Source organism: Tupaia chinensis, unplaced genomic scaffold (assembly GCF_000334495.1).
Source record: "Tupaia chinensis unplaced genomic scaffold, TupChi_1.0 Scaffold000298_1, whole genome shotgun sequence".
Classification (NCBI taxonomy): domain Eukaryota; kingdom Metazoa; phylum Chordata; class Mammalia; order Scandentia; family Tupaiidae; genus Tupaia; species Tupaia belangeri.
In genome coordinates this window covers 2,203,133-2,223,786 of record NW_006159787.1, presented here as the reverse complement: position 1 = coordinate 2,223,786, position 20,654 = coordinate 2,203,133, and positions in this window count along the sequence as shown.

The following is a 20,654-nucleotide window of genomic DNA, read 5'->3' as shown; positions in this document are numbered from 1 at the left end:
TTTTTAAATGATATTCATTTTCCGTGATCTTTTTGATGACTTTCTCGTACACTGGATGCATTTCTTTTTGTTCCTGAGTTTTTTAAGTGGAGTTGTCTAAAAGTACTTCAAGTAGTAATTTATTTCTACAATTCTAGTTTCTCCTTTATGTTTTTCATCATTGATTATGATGTGGCAACCTATAGAGAGCCTCTACTACTTTAGAAAAATCCCCTCTCTGGGACTAGCAGTTAGCGTAGTGGCTATGTTGCTGGACTCCCATGTAGTCAACCACAGTTCGAGTCCCATACCCGGTGGCTTAAAAATGTTCAATCTCCCTCATCGTAAGGGAAATGCAGATAAAAACAACAATGAGGTACCACCTAACCCCAGTCAAAATGTCTAATATTAAAAAAACAAAAATGATAAGTGTTGGTGGGAGTGTGGTGAAAGGGGAACTCTTTTACACTGTTGGTGGGAATGTAGATTGGTCCAACCACTATGGAGAATAATTTGGAGATTCCTCAGAAATCTACAGATAGATCTACCATATGATTCAGGGATCCCACTCCTCGGTATATACCCAAAGGACAGAAGAATTCTTCATTGGAAAAGTGCTTGCACATCGATATTTACTGCGGCACTGTTCACAATTGCTAAGTCTTGGAACCAACCCAAATGCCCCCATATGGAGGAATGGATTGAAAAACTGTGGCACATATACTCTATGGAATACTACTCAGCCACTAAAAACCAACACAACCCTGGCTTTTGACAGAAAGTGGAAGAATATGGCAGATGGACTGCTGAGTGGGGGACACCAGGCGATGCTATGAAGGAGAGACATTGTATGTCCCCACTTAACATATACCGAATGTCTGCATTCTATGACTGAAACTGATTGACTAACTAAACACAAGAGATGGGTGTGAATGTCAGATAAGGTGTACGTGGAGGAGTGGGGCCTAACGAAGGACATTCGGAGAAGGGATACGGAGGTAGAGCATCGACCGGATGGGGAGGTGTGGTGTTATCTGTTAAAGATATTTTGATCAACGGGTCTGGGAAGAAATGTGCACATATCGAAATGGTCTCATTGTAAGTCAAACAATATGATTGAAAATATATACAAAAAACAAATAATAAATAATGTGGAAAAAAAAAAAACTCACGCCGGGCATGTGTGTGTGTGTGTGTGTGTGCCCAAGATCCCAAGAGAAGAATGGAGGAGAAGGGATTGCAGTGTGGCCATCCCCCCTGGGGTGTGATTTCTCACTTTCTGTCTCTGTCTCTCTCTGTCTGTCTGGCGAGCCCACATGCCCTATGGCAAAAACCTCTCCAAAAAAAACAAACAAACAAACAAAAAAGAGCCCCTCTCAGTCTTACTGAGCCTTAATGTAAGTTGATCAGAAACATTCAAATCTTGAATCAATTGATGCCTATTAAGAAATTATTAGCCATGGGAAGAAGTGACAAAATATATTATTTAATTTATTCTTCTTGCTTGATTTGTAGCTGCGAAGCAGGAAAATAAAAAAAGAAATATGCTTTCATTTCTTTCATTGATTTTAAAGAGTGTAGAAGTGTCCAATGATTGTCAATTTGATTGTGGAATTTTTGAAGGGAAATAAAACTAGGAATACTGGTAGCTTCTGGGAGTTTTTGAGTATTGTTTTGATATATGACAAAAGGTATAATTACATACAAAAACACTTGTTTGGCCTCATCTACCAGTATGGGCAAAAGATCAGGTACTCTTTTTTATTGCTTTCTGTGAGTTTTGGTTTTGCAGAAAGAACAAAGTTTCAAAAGATTTTTGAAAACTAGACTATAATTGAGACAACCTATTTTAACTTAGTAAAATGATCAAAAACAAGTTAAACATGTAGTTGGCATTATTTCTTTAAAAAAATGGAAAGGGCTAGCCCATGGTGTGGTAGTTAGGACAAGTGGATCCCACTATGACCACCTGGGTTCAAGACCAGCAGCTGGAAAAACACATGTGCACATGTGCATGAGTGACCCAAATCCCAAAAGGAGGGAGAAATGGAGAAGAAATGATTACATTGTGACCATACCCCACAGGGAGTGCTTTCTCTCTGTTCATCTCTCTCCAGTGAGAGCATGAGCCCTCTGGCAAACATTAAAAAAATAAAAATAAAATAAAAAATCTGGGATTAGCAAGTACTATGGTGGTTAAGACTTCCAGGTGGCTGACTGTGGTTTGGGTCCCAAACCTGGCAGCTAGCTTTCTCATTTTTTCTCTCTCTCTCTCTGAGTGCACATGCCCTATAGCACATTTAGAAAAAATATTAAATAAAATTAAATAATTCTTTAAAAATGAATAAAAATCTGAAAAATACACAAATCAAATTATCAATCACAGTTAAATTTGTCTAAGTAGAAAGCTTCTCATGAAAGATTACATATATTAGTTCTTAGAAATCTTGGAAGCTGGGACAAGCAGATGGCGTAATGGTTTTGTCACTGGACTCCCATGTAGTCAACAGCGGTTCAAGTCCCAGACCTGTTGGCTTAAATTCACACCAAGCGCATGTGTGTGTGTGCTCATGATCCTGTGAGGAGAATGGAGGAGAGGGGATTGCGGCATGGCCATCCCTGCCCCAGAGGGTGATTTCTAGCTTTTTTGTCTCTCTGTCACTCTGGAGAGCACACATGCCCTATAGCAAAAACCTCTCCAAAAAAAAAAAAAGCTACCTCTGTGGTAAACCTTGCGAGATTTGGTAGAATAAATATTTCTAAATTCTTCTGTCACATGTAGAAGAAATTTCTGAGGTTCTTCTCCCTGATCTGAGGTCTTACGTTTATATTGTAATCTAGACACATAGAACTTAGTTTCAAGGATCAGACAAAATTTATCTCAGTCTTCATATGACCATGGTTTGTTCAACTTGTGCAATGAGGATATAAATATTTTTTTAAATTATAATTACAAAGACATGCAGTACATTAAGAAGACGCACCAAACAGTAAATTAATGCTTATCATTTAATGTAAGTAGCACAATAAAGTCATACAAGCTTTTATGGATGTTCTAATACATAAGCCACTACCAGTGAGAAATTAAATATTGTAGGGCTAGTGATTAGCAAACTGGACTGTGGGTCAAATCAAGTCTGTTTCCTATTTTTATGTGATCCCAGGCTAATAAAGTTTTTTTTTTGTTTCGTTTTTTACATAGCTAGAGAGTAAGAAAAACTAAAAATAAGAAAAACTTGGGACCAGCAGTTAGTGTAACGGCTATGTCACTGGACTTCCACATAGTCAACCATGGTTTGAGTCTCAGACCTGGTGAATTAAACTCACACAGGGTGTGTGTGCATGTGTGCCCAAGATCCCAAGAGGATTATGGAGGAGAAGGGATTGTGGCATGGCCATCCCCCCTGGGGGGTGATTTCATGCTTTTTGTCTCTTTCTCTCTGTCTTTCTGGTGAGTACATGCGCCCTGTAGCAAAAACCTCTAAAAAACAAACAAAAAAAACCCCCAAACATACAAAAAAAACTTTTAATGATATATACAAGTTACACGAAATTTAAACTTCAGTGCCCATAAACACAATTTTATTGGAATATAGCCATGCTCATTCATTTCCATATTGTCCATGACTCCTTTTGTCCTGTAGCAATAGAATTGAGTGGTTTCAACAGAGCCTGTTTTTGCAAAAAAGCCCAAGGTATTTGCTATCTGCCCCTTTACAGAAAATGTTAAGCATTCCTTTCTGTAGAGACTAGAGAACCTCTTTTTAAATTTTTTTTCCGGAGAGTTTTTTGTTATAGGGTGTGTGTGCTCGCCAGACAGACAGATAGAGACAGAGAGAGAGAAAGTGAGAAATCACCCCTCGGGGTGGGGTGGCCACACTGCAATCCCTTCTCCTCCATTTTCCTCTCGGGATCTTCGGCACACACGCACATGTGCCCAGCGTGAGTTTAAGCCACCGGGTTGGGATGTGAACCGCGGTCGACTACATGGGAGTCCAGCAACATAGCCATTACGCTAACTGCTGGTCCCCTAGAGAGCCTCTTATATCATAAGGTGTGATGAATTATATGTGATTCAAATAACACACATCACACAGAATTCGACCATATGAAATGACACACATCATGCTGTAAGGATGATGCTTACATAATCAGTTCATTTCTGGGCACTAAAACCTTGTCTTCAGGATTCTATTAGCTGTCTACTTGATTGACTTAGGTTTAGCAAAGAGATGAAGAACCTCTGCTTCGGAGTCATACCGTATAAATTATGCACTACCTGTGTGATTTAGGAAATCATTAACCTTCCCCAAACTTTTGTCATGTTTTCAAAAGAACAGGAAAATAAGAGAATCTATCTCATACACACGCACATGTGCCCAGCGTGAGTTTAAGCCACCGGGTTGGGATGTGAACCGCGGTCGACTACATGGGAGTCCAGCAACATAGCCATTACGCTAACTGCTGGTCCCCTAGAGAGCCTCTTATATCATAAGGTGTGATGAATTATATGTGATTCAAATAACACACATCACACAGAATTCGACCATATGAAATGACACACATCATGCTGTAAGGATGATGCTTACATAATCAGTTCATTTCTGGGCACTAAAACCTTGTCTTCAGGATTCTATTAGCTGTCTACTTGATTGACTTAGGTTTAGCAAAGAGATGAAGAACCTCTGCTTCGGAGTCATACCGTATAAATTATGCACTACCTGTGTGATTTAGGAAATCATTAACCTTCCCCAAACTTTTGTCATGTTTTCAAAAGAACAGGAAAATAAGAGAATCTATCTCATAGGATTACCACAATGTATAAATAAAATCTTGCCTCTATTTAGAACCATTTCTGATACTTAATATTCAATAATATTTGGTATTTTTAAAAAATATTAAAGAATTAAAAGCACATAGAAGAGAGCTTTAGCTTATTAATTAATAAAGACACAGATTATAGGAAAATGATCAAATCCATATGAAGGGGTGATAATTATATTTAATTTTTATACAATTAATTTAAGTGTATTTATTCCTATATAAATAGATACTATAGCAGGTTTTTAATTTTAACGTTCAATTTCATTAGGGATCTGTAAAAAGAGGAATAACTACTTTTCATTTCATTTTTTTTCTTTTCTTAATATTTAATAATCTTTGTCTGCTACTGCCATTCATCCTAGTTACACATTCTTTTGTGCTTGGGTGGCTTCTTTATTGATAAGAATAATAGCTACCCCAGATTTTTATTCAGGGTCTTAGCCTACAGTAATTCAAAATTCTGATCTTTAGATATACAGTTCTCATCAACTCTTTTCTAAAGAACATTCTACTCTCATGTATAAATTTAAATTACACTGGATTTTTTAAAAATCCATTTCACTAGGTCTTAGAATTTTCTGACTCCAAGAACTCCATAATGCATCCATTTTCCTTCATGTTGCATCTATGGTCTATGTTCAAAGCTCTGAGAAGCATTCCATGCTCTAGTCCATTTATCAGGAAAAGAAATTTCATGACCGAATCTAAAAATTTAAGACTTCATAGAAATGATTTGAAAATACATTAGTCCTTTTATTGAATGTAAGTAGCTGTGGGCGCTATGACTTACAGCTTTTATGAGGATGATGTTGGCCACCCCCACAGTAAGGAGCCATGGTTCTTGTTACACAAGAGCTTGTGATAAGCAACAAAAACATATATGCCAAAAACACAAAGGAGTGCATGTATAGGTACATTCCGTAGAAGTCTCTGCACTAACTTTGCATTTTTGTAAAGAACCTAAAACTTATAGGAGCATGAGAATAGTCGCTTGAGGAATGTGCATCTTTGAGCTCTGTAGTGCCTGCTGTGTCTTCAATTAAAGCAAAGAACAGACAACAGTCCACAAGTCTTCATTGCATACAGTCTACGTCACGTGACTGATTCTCCCACTGACGCTGTGGGACATCTGTAAACAAATGTGCCTAGACTAGCTATGCCAAGAAGCTATGCCAAGGCTAGTCTGGTGAGAGCATTTCACCTTAATTTTTTTCTATGTCACCATCAGCAGACGATACTGCAAAAACCCATGGAAGACAAGTTTCGTTCACAGTTGCTTGGCAGTGTCTGTATCACTGTATCATTTACTGATAGAATCAAAAGTGGCATAATATATATTTCTTGAAAAATATTAGTAAGGACATTTATAAATAAAAATTTATAGTAAGCATTATACATCATTTTATCTTAATCTAAAATAATTTTATAAATTAGGTATCATGATCATTAACAGATAAAGGACCTGAATTAGGTTAAATCGTTTTGTCTAAAATCACATAGCTAGCAGGTGGCATTTGAAGTATTCCTGGTTCCAAAGAAGCCTTTTAATCATTACTTTTCTTTATTCAAACCTTCTCCAAAGAGTTTTACTCAAGATTAAATTTATCTTTAATAAAAGTTGGACTCATAGAAGAATAGTGGTAACCAGAGGCTGCTGCTACTGGTGCCATGGTAGGTGTTAGGGAGATGTTGGAGAGAAGAGACAAAATTTCACAGGATTTAAAAGACTTCTTCTCGAGACCAGTAGTTAGCTTAATGACTGTGTCGCTGGACTCCCATGTAGTCGACCGCAGTTTGAGTCCCAGACCCGGTGGCTTAAACTCACGCTGGGTGCGTGTGCGTGCGTGCCCAAAATCCCAAGAGGAGAATGGAGGAGAAGGGATTGCGGCGTGGCCATTCCCCCAGGGGGTGATTTCTCGCTTTCTATCTGTCTCTCTCTGTCTGGTGAGCGTGCACATGCCCTATAACAAAAGACTTCTGAAACATAATAACTATAGTTAGTAGTTACCATGTCTTATACTGGAAATCATTAAGAGTATAGATTTCAAGTGTTCTCCCTGTAATAATGTGTGGTAACATGTAACACCAATTAGCGTGATTTAGCCATTCCAAAATGGATATGTGTTTCAAAACCTTGTGCTGTACAACATAAAAAAATACAATTTTGGGACCAGCAGATAGTGTAATAGCTGTGTCACTGGACTCCTATGTAGTTGACTGTGGTTTAAGTCCTGGACCTGGTGGCTTAAACTCATGTCAGGCACATGTGTGAGTGTGCTAAAAATCTCGAGAAGAGAATGGAGAAGGGATTGCAGTGTGGCCATCCCCCCTGGGGATTTCTCTCTTTCTTATGAGTGCACACATCCTATAGCAAAAACCTCTCCCCTCCCCCCCCCCAAAATACAGTTTTTATCTGTCTACTTAAATATAAGTAAATTAAAAACATGAGATGGATACTCCTTTGCTCATCCAGGTAATTAATATTTAATTATGGATTATCAGAACTTCATTACATGACTCTAGAAAATATTGCTAAACCCTTATATGTTTGATTTTTTTTTTTTTTTTTTTTTTTTTTTGAGAGATTTTCACTGTAGGGCGCGTGCGCTCGCCAGACAGACAGAGAGAGACATAGAGACAGAAAGCGAGAAATCACCCCCCAGGGGGGATGGTCACGCCGCCATCCCTTCTCCTCCATTCTCCTCTCAGGATCTTGGGCATGCACGCACACGCACCCGGCGTGAGTTTTAAGCCACCGGGTCCGGGACACGAACCGCGGTCGACCACGTGGGAGTCCAGCAACATAGCCATTACGCTAACTGCTGGTTCCCTATGTTTGATGTTTTAGACCACCCAATTTGCAAACTGAGTAGAAAATAAGGACAATCAAAAATGCTATTAATAATAGCGACAATTTACATTTTTGTGGTAACTACATTTTCATCATTAGATCAGGATTCCATTATGCCTCTGACATGGCTTGTAATCCTCCAAGTCTCAAGGCTTATAATGTGCCTAAATTCTGCAGAAGCATCACTAGACAGATCAAAGTTTAGGCATCTAAAAGGAAAGGTTGAGAACCAGCTTTCAGGATCTTTGAAGAGTTAAATATATCTATTGATAACTTTATGTTCCAGAGATCTAAGTGGTGTGGGGATGAGTGGGGTGCAAGTGGGATGTGAAGGGCTGATATTTGCAAACTCGTGTGATCTGATAACTTCTCTGTTAGCAAGGAGTCACAACGAAAGCACACTCTGGCACTAATGCTTATTCGTTTATACCATTGGTATATGTATTTTCATATTACATTGATGGCTGCTCTTGACTGGGAGCTGAATTGAATACTGGACAGGGTTTTTTTGTTGTTGTTGTTTTGGTTTTTGTTTTTTGGCAGAACTGTGCTTTTTTTCTGACTTTACTACATTCAGCTCTGAAAAGCCACTAACTACCCAAAGTTTCAAAGTGTTATTGTGTTCAGGGAAAACATTTAAAAATCTGATTTTGTTCTTGGAGGCTTGCTGATTTAGGGTGGACCATCAGCTGGATACAAAAGCCGTCTCCTACATTAGCTCACAGCTAGTCATTATTTAGCTCTGATTCACTGCAAACTGACATCTGAAGATCATGAACTAAAATATTAAAATGGCTTTTTCATCATACCTGAGACAAATGTGCTTCTCCTTGAAATCTAGAATGATTCACAGCAGCTCTCTATGTTAAGCTAGAAATTCTTTTCCTTTCTTGGCTCATCATCATTCTTTTCAAACAGCAAAATGGACAATTACATTACAGACAGACTTCCACAAATCAATTTAGGAAGATAGTAATATCTTGGCCTTTCGTTCTAATTTAGTCAAACCAGCACACATGGAAAGTCCATGAAAAGGTGTTTTGTTTGTTTGTTTGTTTGTTTGTTTTCTTTTGTGTGTGTGTGTGTGTGTGTGTGTGTGTGTGTGTGTGTGTGTGTGTGTGTGTGTGTGTGTGTGTGTGTGTGTGTGTGTGTGTGTGTGTGTGTGTGTGTGTGTGTGTGTGTGTGTGTGTGTGTGTGTGTGTGTGTGTGTGTGTGCAAACATTGTAGGTGACATTGCTAATCATAGTTTTCCCTATTTGGGTATTTTGTCTGGTACCTGGGTTGTTTCATCTCTCTCAATAATTGTCTTCTATTATAATTTGGCTGTGTGTTTCTTTGATGAATGTCTTCTTCTGAAAATAGCTAATGTAGATTCTGCCCACATAAGTAGATCCTTGGGGATCTGATAAAATTCACTGTGAGTGGTTCAGGAAATCAACTTCCCATGCTTCATCAAGTGCAAATTTTCTGAGAGTTCATCAATAATCTTCTTTTCTAAGAAAATCAGGGGGACCAGTAGATGGAGTAATGGTTATGTCGCTGAACTCTCATTGACTGAGGTTCAAGTCTGGGACACAGCAGCATGTACATGTGTGACCAAAATCCCAAGAGGAAAATGGAGGAGAAGAGATTTCAGTGTGGCCATCTTCTCCAGGGGTTGATTTCTTGCTTCCTGTCACTCTGTCTCTCTCTGTCTCTCTAGTGGGCGAATATACCCGATAGCAAAAAATCTCTCTCTCTAAGAAAAGAAAAAGAAAAGAAAAATGAAAATTGGGGATCAAAACCCAAACGTACAGACACACCTGTTTTTCAGGTAATTGTATATGCGCAAATATTTCTGTGACACAACTTAGTATCTCAGATTCTCCAATAAATAGGATAGTGATTAGAAACTGCATAAACATGCATTTTTAACTGATTTTCAGACCATACGCAATTTCTTATAAAATCAATTGATTTTTTAATTTAGTACTTGAGAACATTAGAGAGCAAATAATTACATGTTTTTCTTTCTTTTCTTTCTTTCTTTTTTTTTTTTTTTTTTTTTTTGAGAGGCTTTTTTGCTATAGGGCACATGCACTTGCCAGAAAGACAGAGGGAGGCAGAAAGTGAGAAATCACTCCTCAGGGGGGATGACCATACTTCAATACCTTCTTCCCTTCTCTGTTCTCCTCCGGGATCTTGGGCATGTGCACACACACCCAGCGTGAGTTTAAGCCACGGGGTCCAGGACTCGAACTTCAGTCGACTACATGGGAGTCCAGCGACATAGCCATTATGCTAACAGCTGGTCCCTTACATGTTTTTCTTACAAGAAAGAAATAAGAGTGTGCATATATTGGTCCGGTACATATGAACAGCCTTTTGGAAAATATTTTTCTAAGGAAATAAAAATATAAGAATATAGTTTAATATATCTACTTTGCAGAATAGATTTTCTTAATCCCTTTAGTATGTGTCCCTGAATAATTGTTTAAGAGCATAGTCCTCTGAGCTAGAAAGTCAACATATGAAGACTGAATCTACCATTTAGAGGTTGTCTATCATTGGACAAGATTTTTAATTATTTGAACTTCTGTCGTCTTGTCAGTTTCCTTTTAAGTTTTTGTGAGGATTAAATGAGATAAACCATATCAATGCTTATTAATATAATAAAGTCATCCTTGTCTTATTCTGTACAAATATGAATATTTATGATCACATCTTATAAAACTTGGACTCTACATTTAAAATGCATTTCTGACCCTCAGAGAGTATATGATCTAGTGGCCATATGTCTCTGCACTGTGCAACTTCAAAATGTTGTTCTAAAAAAATTGAAATAAAGTACGAGCTTATTTTGGTACAAAATTTTATTCATTCATTCATTTATTTTAGTTTTTTGCCATAGGGTGTGTGTACTTGACAGAGAGAGACAGAGAGAAAGTGAGCAATTGCCTCCTGGGGGGATGGTCATGCCACAATCTCTTCTCCTTCTTTTGTCTCTTGGGATTTTGGACACAGTTGCATGTGCATCTGACATGATTTCAAGTTGGTTGCTGGGTCCAGGACTCAAACTATGGTTAGCTACATGGTAGTCCTGTGCCTTAACCACCATGCCACCTGCTGGCCCTGCATACACTTTTTTAAAATTCATGCCCCCCCCCCAATAATACTACTTTTTTATTAACTTCTTGAAGACCTCTATTGTTTATTTACAATCCCAAGCTAAGGTGTGGAGTTAGTGGGATGCATGTTGATATAAATTAGCATAGCAGAAAAAGCACTTGAGAATCTTTGGCTTGTCAGTCAGTGCAAATTATCATGTAAAATTAAAATGTCAAATCTGTGGGTTATTTCAGGAGCTTGGTATAGAGATCAGACAAGAACAGAGAGATGGCTCAAAAGTGAGGTGTAACTTACCAGAGGCCCTTTAAAAGCTCATCCCCCTTCCCACTGCTCTCAATTTGGCATCCTAGCTCATTTGACTTGTTCACAAGTCCTTCCATATGAGAAAAGTCCTCAATGCTGATTGTGAATCACGTGGGTTGCTGCTACCCTTGTGTGATTTTTCGTTTTCTGTCACTTCTTACTGGGGGCTGCTCTGGCAGGATGTAGCTTCATCACGTGGAGCTGCCTCTTTTAAAAAGTGTGATGTACATCACCTACAGGCAGGTATCTCAGCTGGTTCAGTGAAAATTCAAAGCACCTCATTTCCCCGGCCTGAGGGCTCAGCTCCATAGACATCCCTACGAGCTCCTCTTTTGATGCTCCAAGATAACTTCACATACACCAGATGGTTCTGGTAAGTCTGGGGTGATTAGGTGGCTTCCTGGTCAAGAGCAGCAGTCTGTCAAGAAAACAGGGCTGTGCCTGGAAGGACCCCATAACAACCGAAGAAATGGAACAGGGGGTGACAGGGTATCTGGCTATTGTGGGAATGAAATTTATTATCTGCTTCTGTATTTATGTTTAATGAGAAATGGTCAAATGCCTCCAGAGAGAAAGTTCCATTTCACACCTACATAACCTACGTGATTTGTTTTGTCTTGCTTTGTTTTGTTTTTGTAAAGTGGCAGGGATATGAGGGAAGCTGGGGATACTGCTGAAGAAGTGAGATAACTGCCCAAATTGGGGTCAGAACGGGAATATTGTTGTCAAGAGTTAATGTAAGTTACTCTGGGCAGATATTTCATAAGCAGTCATTTGAACCATTCTCAGAAAAAATATAGCATCAATTATATAAAATTCCCTGAAGCATCAAAATATTCTGCATGCTTGAAATCCTGCAGATGGTACTCACAAGTAAAAATGCATTGTATTTATTTGCAAAATATCATGGAACACATTAGTAATTTCTTGTGGATGGCATATGTGTCCCAATGAACTAAAAATGATAAAGTAAGCACTTTTCAGCTCTAGAGTCAAATATGACTTGGTTGTCTTATTTATATTTTAAATTGTGTGTGGGGACAGAAAAATAGAGCTTAATTCTAATTTCTCTAAAAGGATGTTTAGACATACATTGCAATTTTATTCTACTTAAGGACTAAGTTAAAGGCAATTTTTCTTTAGGAATTTAATAGTATTTAAAAACCAAAACTGTTAAGAATAACGTAATCCCTTGAATGTCTACATGTCTCATTTTCTTCTGGTACACTATGAAAAGTTATTTTTCATGGCATGATATGCTCACTGCTAGTCTCACACATCACAGTTCTGTCACTCCATCAGTTTTGCCAAGATGAAAGCTTTACCATAATCCCAACTCTCTTTAATTCTCCTGTGAGTATAAAACATGGCTTCCTTTAAAGCTGATTTTTGGCAGTTTTTAGTCAATCAAAAGGAAATCTTCCTCCCTCCAACCCTCAACCTTCCATGTCTACTGTCCAAACAGTGTCAGCACTAATGCCTTTCCGCCTCACTTTCCTTTCATCTCTGGTTTATTTGGTGTTTGGCAGAGAGTGATCTGGATGGTTTGCTTAAAAATGAATTTCTAAGCTTTATCTTCAAACTACAAAATCAGAACTCCTTGATACAAAGTCCAAGAATCTGAAAACTTCTCTGGCAACCCTTATGTATACCATATCCTGAAGCCCACATTCCTATATGTTGAAATAATTTAGCTCTCATGATTCAAATTACCTGAAAATAAATTACTTTATAAAACTTGATTATGTGACAAATATTATTTAGTTTTAAAGGCTTAATTTCCATAAAGGCAAAGTCTCAAGAAAAAAAAAAAAGGAGCTGTATTTTTAAAATCACCATACATTTGCTCACATGCTTGCCTAGAATCTGATTCCTTATTTTAACTTTGGATAAGCTTCGTGAAACTTTAATAGAGCATTGGAGGAGATAAGGACAATGTTTGTTACACAATACTGCCAGAGATCAACGCTGAGAAATCTCCCTTTTTGTAGTGCTTTATGTGCAAGCATAAAGATGTGCAATCTGGGGATGATTTGGGTGAGAACAAAATGTTGTTAAATGGAGAAACAGAATCTTGCAGGGGGCAGGGTATTAGCATCTCTTTAGCACTATGACAATTTCCAAATAGCAAATATTAAAAATAGAGTTACTTTCTATGCCGAGCTACATAATGTGTAAAAGACTGGGAATTAGTTTTTCTCAAGACTCAAATAAATTAATGTCTTGCTTGCTTAGTCCTGGTTGCTGGCACTGAAGAACATCCAACTGTGGCTTTTGCCTAGACATCTCCTGTCCAGCCCTGATCCAAATATCTGTGTTGTCCTTCTCCCATTCGTGGAACTGGAACTAGTTCTAGGGTTGACAACCTAGTTGCCGAATTAGTTGCAGCCCTTTGCTAACCACTGTCATGTTTGCATAGCTGGCTCATAGATTGGCCTTAGAAGGGACCAGCAGATGTAATCGTTACATCGCTGGACTCCCACATGGCCAACAACGGTTCAAGTCCTGGACCCAAAGGCTTGAAACTCACTCCAGGCACGTGAGAGTGCATACTTAAAATTCTGAGGAGAGAATGAAGGAGGAAGGATTGCAGTGTGGCCATCTTTCCGGGGGGAGAGATTTCTCGCCTTGTGTTTCTCCAGATTTTTGCCCTATAGCAAAAATCTCAAGGAAATAAAAAAGATTGTCATTAGACTTTGCTTTGTATTTTAGATTTTTATCCCGTACAATTGATTCTGTGGTCCCTTATAGAGAACTTTCTCCCAAGCATGTGCTGATTTCATCTCTTTATTTCAAGTTCATTGGTTATTGCCTTAATCCAATGTAGAGAATTGGATGATTTTTGAATATCAGCAGTGACCAACAGACACTATAATTTAGGTCCTCCAGCCATATCACAAGTCCGGGAGTATTAAAAAGGGCTCAAGGGGCCAGTAGATGGTGTAGCAGTTATGTTGCTGAATTTACACAAGGCCTGAACGCAAGGTTCAAGTCCTGAACCCAGTGGCTTGAAAATCACAACAGGCAGTGTGTGTGCGCAAGATCCTGGGAGAATGGAGGAGAAAGAATTGAGGCGTGGCCGTCCCCTGGGGGGATGATTTCTCACTTTCCCTCTCATCGTCTCTGTCTCTCCCACAAGCATGTGTACCCTAAGGCTACAACCACTTAAAACGGGGGGGGGGGGCCCGCCACGCGGGGCGTGGGGGGGGGGGGGCTCCAATTTCACATGAATTTACCAGGACCTCCAGCACCACTCCCTTTATCCCAGCACTCACACTCTCATTCCCAACATACAAGCACATACACAAACTCAAGAGATTCTGAAATTCCTTTTTGTACTCTCTCTTGCTCATGCCCTACTTTGTTTTGCCGTCTCAACTTTGCCTCAGGGCTACCACTGAAATCTTTTGTGGATAAGATGATTAAAATCAGGGGAGATAAAAGAGTTTTGACTTTGTTATTGGAAAAGTGACCAATATGATAATGGCTTATTAAAATATATCTAAAGAGGACAACATGTGACTACTTACCTTCAAATAGATTTATTCGAGCTAAAACATGTCTTCATTAGACATCTTCTATGATAACAAGCTTGATTCCCTTTCCTTTATTTATAAATTAAAATTCACAAATTATGTGTTTGTTTGTTTGTTTTAATCTTAAACATTGCAGCTTACCTCCATAGCAGATCTTGACTATTCTAAAAATATTGAGTTTTTCTACCCGAAGTTCCATCTTGAGCAAATTCTAGTTAATGAGATTTATTTGCATATGAGTAATATTTAAAATTTTTAAATAGGTCACCAGCAGTAGCCAAGCTGTAATGTAAACTGTGTGATGCTGAGGTCGTATGGAAAGGTCTGCGATTTGCACCATGACATCTCTCTGTACATGCTAGGCATCCTCACAAGCGCCTGTGATCCTGACTGAGAGTGGGGTTGATTGTAGTATGAGGACCCTGCTGAAATATGCCTCTGTCTCTCTCTCTCTCTCTCTGTTTTAATTTTTAGGTTTTTGTCATGTGTATGAGCTCACCAGAGAGAGACATAATGAGAAATCAATCCCCTGAGGGGATGGCCAAGCCTCAAGCCCTTCTCCTCCATTCTCATTTCAGGATTTTGGGCACACATGCTCATGTGGTCAGCATGAGTTCAAGCCACTGGGTCTGGGACTTGAACTGTTTTGGGTTTTGTGGGAGTCCAGCTTCTTACCATCATGCTATCTACCCCCTCTCTTTCTTTCTTTCTCTCCTCTGAGTCATTTGCTTATGAAAGAAAAAAAAATAAATTGAAAAATAATCAGAAGATGAATAGTAGACAAAGCTATCAATACAACATAATTCCAGTAATTTATAGTAGTTAATGAGGGATTAATTTTGTTCATTTTTACTCACTTCTTCCAATTGCCATATTATATTAGTTCCTCTTATTTTTCACTCATCCTGTAAATATTTACTAAGAACCTAATATTTCCCAGACATCCAGCTAGATATTAGGGCTACAAAGGTAAAAATCCATGATTTACTTTAAGTAACATATCCAGTTTCTCCCATTCCTCAGACCCTGAAAACCACCTTCTTATACTGTGTCTATGAGTATGACTTTTTCAGATTCCATATATAGATAAGTTCGTACAGTAGTCATCTTTCTGTGTCTGGCTTATTTCATTTAGTGTAATGTCCTCCAGGTTTTCTCATGTTGTTACAAATATCAGGCAGTTATAGATGGTGATTTATGGTATAGCATATATAGTCATAAGTATGTTAATTTGGTCATGATATTCATTATACAGTGTCTACACATACCAACTCTTTGTGTTATACATCTTAAATATATACAATCTTTGTGAAACATTTTTAATCAATTTGAAAAATGTGAAAGCTAAAAACCAAAAAACTATAAGCTGTATGGCAGTAAACAACAATGAACAAATTCTGTGGTCCCTCCCACTAAGATAGTTTCTGACTCAGTCATCATAGCACAGTGGTAGTACAACACTCTGCAATGCTGGAAACCATATGGAAGATCAGGTTTGGTCCCCAGGTCAACCTATACATGCTGGGTGTGCGTGTGCCCGTGCTGGGATCTTGGCTGGCTAGGAAAGACTGAAGGTGGGGAGGATCGTGGCTTAAGAACCTAAGTGAGGGAGCTTGTCTTTCTCTCATGATATTAAAAACAACAACACAGATTCTGATGAACCAAACACAGAACACAGTTAAAAAGAAGCCTACAGATCTATAACTATAGCACCAGGATACCCATATTTGGAGACATCTGCACAAGATTGCATTTGTAATTAAAATTGAAAAAAAAAAAAGAAAACTCTTCTGTACTTGAACATTAAGCTTAAAAGCAGATCCTAGCTGTTCTAGTCTAATTAGTAAGATCATTGGCCAACATCCCAGCTAAATGTCATCAATCATTATCCATCAAAAATCATACACAGATTTTTGTACCTTTATATTTCTTTTTTTAATTTATATTTCTTATAAATTATATTTTTTATATTTCTTTATATTTTTATTCAAAAGTAATTTAATCAGCAATTTCTATCTTGTTTTGTGTATATCTTTTTAGATTTAAATTTATAAAAATACACTATACAAATTTTGAAGATGAATAAATACTTGAGTATTGCTCTTGCTTTATAGAGTTCTCCTATATCAGACAGAGCCTGTCTACATAAGTGAGAAGAGATACAGTTATCATTTACAAAAAACTCATTTGTCAACAATGGGGTACGTGCCGACCCTACAATCCTTACAGAACCATATGAAATATTACAGTCTTTATTTTAACTTTTGTATGTAAGTAAACTGAGACATAGAGGATTTAAATAACTTGGCCAAGGTCATTCACCTTTTTTAGCAATAATAAAAAGTCCTACTCTTAGGAAGCAAAACAGACATAAAATATACATTGCATTTATGATCTAAAAAATAATGTGATACACTGGCAACTTCTTCTGTTAACTGAGAAAATCTCAAGGTGTAACAACTATTTATAAACTATAGCTCGAAGTCCTTGAGCATTATTAAGCTATTTCATTGTTCATAAATATTAAAAGACAAAATTACATCAGACGTAAAGATCTTACTTAATTTTGTTCATGATTCTAGAATTAGGCAGCTCACAGAAACAGAACAGGCTCAAAGAACTCTGGAATTATGTCTTAGATGTTTATGGACAGAAAATGGAAGTGACTTACAGAGACAGCTTATTTGGTTATAACTCAATGTTTTGCCTTTTTTTAATCAGCTGGCTGTGTATAATTGACTGAAGTGCAACTCCTGTGACTAAAATCCAGCCATACAGATTACACTCCTAAATCAGAGTTTGACTTAGTTTGCCTACTGAGTCAGGCTACAATTCCTTATGTAAGGACTCAAGTACAGATGCATCCTCAGGCCAAATTTAGGTTAAATGAACAAACAACTGTGACCTGAATTCTTGCCTTATTTCTGCAGAGATTGGCAAGCTTTTTCTGTCGGTGGCTATGGAATACATATTTTAGGCTTTAAAAGCCCCATAAGAGTTCAGGAATAGGGATGACCAGATGGCATGGTGGTCAAGGATGCTGGACTCCCACGTGGCTGGCTGCAGTTTGAGTCCCAGACCTGGTGGCTTGCTTTCTCACTTTCTCTGTTTCTGTCTCTGTCTCTGTCTCTCTCTATCCCCCTCTGGTCAAATGAAAATACACAAAGTTAAAATAATTCTTAAAAAAGTAGACTTCAGTAGTAACAACTGAACCCTACCATTATAAATCTGAAAGCATATACATACATATTTACACACGGCTGTGTTTCAATGCATTTTTATTTATAAAAAACAGGCATTAGATTGCATTTGGTCCAATGACCATAGTTTGCCCCAATCATTGGACAACTTAGATTAGTGTTATCTTAACTTTGATCACAAATTCAGTCATTTAAATTTTCATGAGCATACCCTCCATGCATGAGTTTACTGATTTATAGGATGTCACCAGTATTATTGTTCAAATATATTGTGTTCAGTATAAAATATGCACAAAAATATCAACCAAGGAGCAAATACAACATGTAAGTAGAAATTCAGTTTTCTTCCACATCACGTGGGCTGTCCCTGCCCACCAGCTGGTATAGAAACACTCCACTGAACACTGCCCTAGATATAGCCAATGGGTCAATGATTAGAAAAGTTTTTTTTTTTTTTTTGAGTATTTGGTTACCTTCCAGTTGATATGTTTACATAAAGGATAATTTCCCTCACAATCAGAGTATCAGGTTTTACCATCCACGTTATTTTATAATTGGTAATTATAGTTATAATTACATCTGGTCTTTTTGACTCCCAAATTTTGTTCTGTCCCCTCTCTCTACTTTTCCTCTCCCTCCCTCGACCCTCCCTTTCCCTCCTTTTTTTTTTCTTATTTTCTTCTTCTCTTCCCTTTTACCTTTCTCTCTTCCTTTCCTTCTTTTTTCTTAAAACCCATTTTTAATTAAAAACTTTCATTAAGAGCTATCATTATTATAATAGTATATAGGTATTTGTTTGTTTGTTTGTTTTTTAGTTCACTAGTGGGCAGGTGCCCTAGCAAGAGCAAGAGAGACAAGAAAACAGAGACAGCACTGCTCAGTAGAGTGTGGTCATGGTGCCATCTACTTCCCTCCATTTCTCACTCATCCAGATTTTGGGGATGCACACACAGGCATCCAGCATGTTTTTCAAGCCATCAAGGATAGGATTGGAACAGCATGGTGTCCATGTGGGATCAAGCTCCCTAAACCACCAGGCCATGGAGCTCACCTTCATGATTTTAATTCTCTTTTTTTTTCACTTAGAAAGAATAAAATAAAATGAAAACATTTTTTTTAAATCCCATAGTATTACAATTCTACTAGATCTTTTCTTCTTTGTTTCTATACCAGCACAAACAACAGAAAACCCAATTCAGCTTCATTTTTTCTTAGACTTCGAGTTTTGTGTTTTGAGTTATTACCCTTCAAAATTATTATTGCTATTATTTTTATTAGAGGGAACATGTGCTCACCAGAGAGAGAGACAGAGACACATAGGTAGGAGAACAGGAGAAAGCACCTCCTACTGGGTATGGTTGCACAACAATCCCTTCTCCTTCATGTTTCCTTTTTGGGAGGATTTTGGGCATACTCACACAGCACCTGGTGTGTTTCTCAAGCCACTTGGTCTAGGACTCGAACCATATAGTTACCTATGTAGGAGTCAGCTGCCCTATTCAACAGGCCATGGAGCCTGAGCCTCCTTTAAAATTACTTTAAGCAGACACCCATGGTGTGTTAATTCCAAAGAAATATGCGTTAGAAAACTCTTCTAAATTAAAATTATTTTAAGCGTGAATTCTCTCAATATTCTTTATTTTCAATCATGATTTAAAATATATATGAGTGTATAAATATGTATATAGTCATCTAAAAATAATATCTTCCCTAAGCTATGTTAGAAGAAAAATAAGCAAAAATTTTTCCAATATTAAAAATTTATAGTCTTTCATAAACATATTAAATATTCATCCTAATTCCTTGTCCTAGCAAATACAAAAAGTGAAATGTTTTTAACATGAGTACTTACGTGTACTTCCCAACATATTTAAGAAACTAACAAATGTTAAAAGAAAAAATCCAACAGATCTCTCTTAAGGGTTTACAAATGCAGTTTAAATATTTATGTTAGTTAACCCAAGGTAGACGCACGGCCTTTCAGCAAATGTGTATTGAGTATGTACAAAAGGTTTTCAGAAATTCATGGAAAAGGCATTTTCTGAAAAATATTTGCATAGACCTTATTTCATACCACAATAAACTCATTCCTGAATTTTATTTTCCATAAACTTTTTGGAGTCCTTTGTCCTTTATATGTGACTCTAAGAGCTGAGATAGATACCAGATGGAGAAAAAACTGAGCTAAGATGCAGAACCCTAGATTGTGTTTTTAGGTTTCCCCTAAAAATCTATAACTTTAAGTAAGTGTTTACTGTCTCTCAGCCCCAAATTCTTCATTTGTCAGTGGAGTTGAAGCATGATACAAATGCTAACTAGGGCCAGCACGTTTCTGAGTCTGTGGTGGTTTATGCTCTGATAGATAGATATTACCATATACGTACATTATATGTATATAACTCTATATTCAATTATTAGGAGAGGTATATTAAAATAATAGTAACTAAAATGCAAAATATGTTGAGTACCTACTTTGTACCATGAACTGTGATGCATATTCTTTGCAAATGATCTCTCCCACTCTTTATTCCAACCCAAAGAATTATGTAGTTGTTTTACTCATTTTAATATCAGGAACTGAAGGTCCTGAGAATGAAAAATGTAACTTGCACAATTCACATAGCTGGCAATAGAAATTATTGGTAATTACACCCAGGGCTCAGTGATTCAGAAGCCTCTTGTGCTTCAACTATTCTTAGAACATTCTAAGCATACAGAAAGGAACTACTTAAAGGTCATGGAGGGGACCAGATGGTGGTGTAGCAGTAGGTCATTATGTCCTGAAAGGAACTCCACATAGGGAGGTTACCAGTTCAAGTCTGGAAACTTTCCCCTTAGTATGTTGGGCACACT